Below are 7,370 nucleotides of genomic sequence, written 5' to 3' on the forward strand. Positions count from 1 at the left end.
TTAATAACAATCGTGGGTACAATGCCCCACTTCCGGTGGGCGGACGTTACTTCCGCCCCACTTCCTGTGTACAGTGACGTTAATAGTCTGTTCACTTTCCGCCACACATCGGCGGAAGTGTATGCATGCCCCACTTCCTTCTTGCAGTGGGCTGCTTCTCATTCGTTTTTGCGAGTGTCAATCATTGTTCAGCCGGGCACTTGGGTTTTTTCTCTGTGTATTTGGATATGTTGTCTCCCGGCGGCGGCCATTTTGTGGGGGATTTTCATATCTTTTTCATGGTGGAGCGGCCATCTTTCTGGAGACAGATGTGTGAATTCAGTGTTCATACTCGTTTTAGCTCATGGGATTGTAGTGGCGATTTCAATTAGACATAGGAATGGAGAATGAAATATATTAATATAAATTCATAGTTATATTAACACAATATATTTACAAAAAGAGTTCCTAATAAAACGACTAAGTATATATGATTATAAAACCATAAAAATATATAAGCATATAAATTGCATAAAAATAGCAGCGTTTTTTTATTTATTTTTTTATAAATAGCAGCAGTGATGAGACCAATTAGTATAGCAGCAGTGTGGTATATCAAGGCTATAATAGCCTGTGAATAGGTATAAGATAAGTGCAATGGTATTTTTAGGGGCAAAAGTGCCTTGAAGTGATAAGAGGAGTGCAAATAATACTTGATGAAAATATATAAAAAAATTATACTTTTTTTTTTTTTTTTTTTTTTATTTATACAGACATATTGTGAATAAGTGAGACGGTGGTACTACGTAAATCATTTTTTATATAATTTACTTTATTTTTTGATGAGAAAAGTGGGAAAATACATAATGAAGAAGGAAAGAGTGAGAGAGAGAATAGAAAGAGAAAGAGAAAGGGGGGTGAGAAGTCCTGGTGCCAAACGATTGTCCATATCATGAGGTTTTTCTTCCTTGTGCTGTCTGTACATTACAGAACCTGTTCTTCTCAGGTGGTCACCCGTCCTGGTACTGAACAGGCCCAGACACTGCTTGGCTGCCAAGATCGGACGGGTTTGGGCATTGCCAGCGTGGTATGACTGTAATGTCTTTTTCGTGTGCCCAAAACCTCTCGGACGTAAGTGCCTTCTTGTTCGGACATGAAGAAGGACAGAAAGAAGGGGGGGGGAAGAAGGGGGGGGGGGCAAGGAGAGAAAAAGAAAAAGAGACAAAAAAAGAGAAAAGAGGGTAGTGTAGTGAGCGTGAGGGAGTGAATTATAAGAACTGAAGGGGGATGTGGATATAATGAAGTGTATTCTTACGGAACCTTTACAGAAATGGAGCGATTTCATATCCCTCATTAAGACCATTTGGGTGTAATGTCTGGAGCTGGAATATCCAGTACATTTCCCTTTGTGATAGCTTCCGTGCCAAGTCGCCTCCTCTTTCTCCCAAGTATACATGTTCGATAGCTTTAAAGGTGAGATCTTCCAGATTCGATGCATGTGTCGTATTAAAATGTCTAGGGATTGCATGATTGTCCAATTTATTCTTGATGCTTCTCACATGTTCTTGTATTCTTATCTTCAGGGGGCGCTTGGTCTTACCGACATATTTCTTCCCGCATGTGCACTCTAGCAGGTAGATGACAGAAGTCGAGTTGCAGTTCATGAATTCCTTAATTTGGAACTCCTTGTTGTCTCCTGTGTCTGTGAAACTTCTCCTGTTCGGATGGAGGTATTTGCAAATCACACATTTGCCACATTTGTAAGATCCTTTGCACTGAGGTAACTTTGTAGAAGGTTTAATGGTCTTTATCATACTGGGTGCAAGTATGTCCTTTAGGTTCTTGGATTTCCTGTAGACTATGTCAGGTTTAGGTGGTAAGATCTCTTTTAGTAGGGGGTCCATCAGAAGTATCCCCCAATGTTTCTGTAGAGACTTTCTGATGGTGTCTTCATGTCTGTTATATGTAGTAATAAAGGATACCTTTTCTTTCTTTTCCTCTTCTTTGTTCTTATACGTAAGTAAAGTAGTGCGACTTGTGTTCCTTGTTCTCTCTGCTGCCTTTTGGATGAGGTTGGTCGGATACTGTTTCTCCTCAAATCTTTGTCCATACAGGGTAAGTTGGTCTTCAAGGTCTTCAGGTCTGCTGCAATTTCTTTTAATTCTATGAAATTGTGAATATGGAATGTTGTTCTTCCATCTTTTCAAATGGTTACTCCTGTGGTGCAGATAGCTATTTTTATCCACGCTCTTAACAAAGTTTTTAGTTGCTACTTTTTTGTTTTCGTTCATCAGGATTAGGTCCAAAAATTCAATTGCTTCCTTTTGTACATTTGATGTAAATTTTAGGTTCATGTCATTACTGTCCAGATTTTTAAAAAATTCATAAAACTGTGACTCTGTTCCATCCCATACAATTAAAATGACACTCCACTTCAGCTTTTAAGAAAACGTTTTTTCTTTTTGATCCTGTTTTATTTACTTATTACAGCTTTATCTCTCTCCCCCTTCACCCCCTTTTTTATAGCGAATTCTGTTGTAGGCCTTTTTATAATATTTCGCATATTTTACGTAAAAGTGTTTTTTTCTATTTTTACCCATTGTTTGCTCTTTTAACTAGTACTGTGTACTTGAATAAAAATCCTTTGTTTTTTACAACTGGATACGTTTTTTTTATATAGGTACAGGTAGTCGCTATCCTTTATCCAATTTTGCTGCTAATTGTTATTTACACCCCTTACCAAGGTGTTTTTCCTTAAAGGACCAGCTGACAACCCCCTCCTTTTTTATAAAGGTTACCTATCATAACCATACTACTAGGTTATTTATTAGTCCAGAAACACAGGTGGCGCCATACATCCCCCTTTTTTCTCTATATATATATATATATATATATAGATAGATAGATAGACAGACAGATAGATAGATAGATAGATAGAGAGAGAGAGAGAGCAAAGTCCGGAGAGACAAAAAAGCACTCAGGAGACGGTTTCTGCAAATATTATTATTATTATATTTTTGTTGGACTATCATCCACAATATAACATCCAAAGTGCAATGAAGAATACAGTTTTGAGGTCCGATCTTTCATTCAGAGGGCATCTGATTTTTTTTTGTCACAAAAATGCCAAATTGAAATGCCAAATTGTATAATGCTCCCCACCGCCGTCTGCTGCCTCCCCCACCAACAGAGCGGGTCCCCACAGCCGCCCTGACCCCCCCTAACCCTGCCCATCTCCCTGAAGCGGAGATGGGCAGGGACCCGCTGCCCAGCCTCCGAGAGACTGGGACGCATGTGCGCGCGAGATGCACACGCATCCCAGTTTAGTGGAGTACCTCTCTGCCGTCGCTCGCCAGAGGGGACATTCTGGCAGGCGCCGGGCAACAATGAGAGGGGCTCCATCTGTACATGTGGTAGGTAATATAGATTGTAAACTCCACTGGGGCAAGGACCTATGTGAATGGCCAAATAGGGTCTGTAAAGTGCTTCGAAATATGTGTGCACCTCGAGAAAACGGGTCTCTAAAATCTATAAATTCTTGTCCGCATTCGAACGGGAAGAGGGGCTACAGCAGCTCAGGCAGAAATGGGTACAGGACCTCCCATCCCTTACTGATAGCCAGTGGCAGAGGGCCCTAGCTACACCAAAAGGCGCAACAAATTTGATCCGTGTCCAACAAGTTCAATTTAACGTTCTTCATAGGACATATATTACACAGGTTAGACTACAGAAAATGTCAGGCTCAGCCTCAGACAGGTGCCCGAAGTGTGGCGAATCGGGGGCCTCCTTCTGGCATATGCTATGGGCCTGCAATACATTAGTACAATACTGGGACAAAATACGGCTAGTATTGGTGGATATGGGATCACCACGAGACATCCTTACGGTCAAAAACATGGTATTGGGGATCTGGCAAGAAGAGCACATTTCTAGAGAGCTGTGCTCCCTTCTATTAAACCTCACGGCTTCGGCCAAGTTGATAATAGCACGGCACTGGATGGCACAATTTGGCCCGGTATTTCTAGAATGGACCAATTTAGACCATCGGGGGCCCAACTAAGTTTCACGCAATCTGGTACCCATGGTATTATTCCAAGTGGTATACATTTGTAGGCTAGCAGGTCGAGCTACCTGGAGCCACACGGTCACAAAAAAAAAGTAAAAAGGGAAAGAATAAAAAATCTAGTCAAAATATTTTTGTCTTTTACACGAAAGGTATCTGATCTAACACAAAGCTCTTTAGCTATTTTTTCTTTTTTTTCCCTATTTTGGACACAATCACATATAGGGCGGTATTCAATGAGAATACCTGCGAGGTGCAGCGAATCCTTTTTAGGATTCGCTGCACATTCGCCACGTTCCGGAGCCGGCGGGCTCCGGTATTCAACGTGTCAGGGGCTCGCTGCTCCTGACTGGCGAATATGAGCTCCTGCGGCGATTGCCGCAGGGAGCCTGAGGACGGTGCCAGGCAGAGAGATGGTACTCTCTCTGCCTGCCCCAGAACTTTTTGGGGGGTAGGTGGGCTCCCCGGGTGCCAGGCAGCACAGGCTGCCCCCCGGGGGTGCCAGCAGGGGACCGTATATTCACTACACCCGATCGTAACGATCGGGTGCAGTGAATATATGAATATGTAATGAGCACATGAATAAAAATAGCATGTCCCTCCTCAGAATAAAATTCCTGATTTTTTGACACTAAATGTAAAAAACAAAACACTTTATTTTAAAAGTTCACATTCCACTTCACCATAAAAAGATAGCGATTGCTACTCGGTGAATCATGGTGAAAAAAACCTTGAAATGTATTCGCCATGTGGTCATTGAATAGGGTGATTCACCGTTTTAGTCAGAAATTCGCCAAACAGCACAAATTCGCCATAAAAACCTGGCGAATCAGCCTCATTGAATACCGCCCATAATATTTTTTACTTGTGTCATGAGATGTCACTATATAAAATTGTAAATAAGCCAGACCCCTTACCTGTAATGCTCAAGACAATCACAAGTTGTTTTCTAACATGGGCTGTACAACTACGGTACGTAGAGGAGTTCTCCCGGGCGACCCTAATCTTCTCCCCCCTATACCACCCCAACCCCTAGGGATCGTAAGAAGCAGTCCCCCAGACCGGGGAAATGATCGTTGTTACAAACTATATGGTTTGCAAAGTGTCGTATACGTATTGTATGTATTGTATGTGTTTTTCTATGTGTGTACTTTTTAAAATGTATAATATGTTTATTATGTCTGATGAAAAATTTAAATAAAGACTCAAAAAAAAAAAAAAAGAAATGCCAAATTGTATAATGCTCCCCACCGCCGTCTGCTGCCTCCCCCACCGACAGAGCGGGTCCCCACAGCCGCCCTGACCCCCCCCCCCCTAACCCTGCCCATCTCCCTGAAGCGGAGATGGGCAGGGACCCGCTGCCCAGCCTCCGAGAGACTGGGACGCATGTGCGCGCGAGATGCACACGCATCCCAGTTTAGTGGAGTACCTCTCTGCCGTCGCTCGCCAGACGGGACATCTGTACATGTGGTAGGTAATATAGATTGTAAGCTCCACTGGGGCAAGGACCTATGTGAATGGCCAAACAGGGTCTGTAAAGTGCTTCGAAATATGTGTGCACTACAGAAATAAATAATTAATAAAGTTTAGCGGAGCATTCTCATGCAGCAGTGGCATAACTACCTAAACACCCCCCACCGCTCATGCCCCCCGTGCCTTACCCTCCGCTCACTGTGCCAGGGACCCACAGATTTTGTCTGCAGTCAGTCCCGGCTCCCCTCCTGGCTTCTGCTGGTATGAAAACGGACCATCACAAAATGTCCGCCCCCATACAGCAGACAGTTTCAGAGAACTGTCTGCTGTATGAGGGCGGACATTTTATGATGGACCATTTTCATTTCAGCAGAAGCCTGGAGGGGAGCCGGGACCGCTGCGCAGACAGGTAAATCTGTGGGTCCCGGCTGCTCACAGCGGCATTACAATAGCCCCGCAGACCCCCCTGCGCCCGCACTTTCACAGCGCCTCCCTGCGGGGCTATTGTTAAGCCACTGTCATGCAGGCAAAAGTTTAGAGAGGGCATATCAACAGAGTTTCTGAAGCATAAATATTCACACTTTGACATGTATCTATTTCACTAGTATGGGGACAGTGAAAGTGCATACTGGTGAGGATATTAGTTATCAAACCACGCATGCAGATAGAGTAGGTCCTCTCACAAGGATCCAAACAACAAAAGAGTGAGTATAAGCATTTATTTCCATACACCCAATACTGGAACAATTAAGGGCAACTTGCATTCGACTCTGCGACTCTGCAACAACCTCTAGTTAAATTATTCTAATTATCTGTGCACCAACCCAGCTTTTATTGCTTACTTTGCATGTGACCCTGACTTTAGAATCTGGATGCCCTGTCCTACTTTTTCTATTTTTATTGATTTCTATGTGAGATTTCAGTGCTGTCCTTCGGCCTATACAGGACCACCCTCTTGTGGTTGTCTGACTAACAACAATTGACTATCAAAAATAGCCTGTGATTTCTCCATGGCCAAGTCCATTACTCTCTTGCAGAGGTTCTTGCTGTATACTAGGGGTCCCTTTAGACTCTGTGCTCCAGTTTAGCCAGTGCAAATCACTTTCAGTGTAGTTATTTTGCATCTGGGATGGGTTTTGTATTTGTTTGTTTTTAATAATGTCAACTCCTATCCTATATATACATGTCAAAAGTACATAGATCTTTATTTTCATTTAATTATAGTTTAAATAGTACTGACACACTAAGCATTATGCACTGAATCTTTAGCTAGATCACATTAATTATTGGGATTTTGCCGTGTATTAAATGTCATCTGTAAAACACAGCTTTCTCTTTCATTGATTTCTTGAGCAACAAATCTGAAATATGTCATCTTATCCTAAAGCAAGTGCCACGTAGTCAAAGGAATTTTCTCAACAAGCAATTTCTTCTCAGATTAAAGTAAACCTATAATGTAAATACAGTAGGCAATCATTTTGCAGGCAGAACCAATGTTTTTGATCTTGCGGTTTATCAATATATTATTTTAGTGCGGCATATCCATAAAAATGACATCACTATATGATGTCATAATCCAATGATATCATATAGTGGTATCATTGATTTATATTAGTGAATTATTAGGGTGAATATTTGTGCAGATTTAAAAGTCCATCCAGATTTGCACCTTTAGCTGCAGATGTAGATGTGACTGAGTTGAGTACGAGTAGGCATCACTCGTATTTTGCTTGGCAATGTACTAAGGTGGAATTCAATTGCCGTCAAATCCATTCACCTAGCTGAATCAGTGCAAAAATAGCCACGCTCTGTAGCAGTCTGGCCTTGCCCAAAATTGGGGTTAATTTACTAAGAT

At 42.2% G+C, this 7,370-nt stretch overlaps 1 pseudogene; it reads right to left on the reverse strand.

Annotated features, from left to right (window-relative positions):
- Positions 1-960: 960 nt before the first annotated feature.
- Positions 961-1,080, reverse strand: LOC146011471 (5S ribosomal RNA; annotated as a pseudogene).
- Between the last annotated feature and the right edge of the window lie 6,290 nt (positions 1,081-7,370).

This window comes from Crinia signifera, chromosome 6, assembly GCF_055691185.1.
Source record: "Crinia signifera chromosome 6, ASM5569118v1, whole genome shotgun sequence".
Taxonomy (NCBI): domain Eukaryota; kingdom Metazoa; phylum Chordata; class Amphibia; order Anura; family Myobatrachidae; genus Crinia; species Crinia signifera.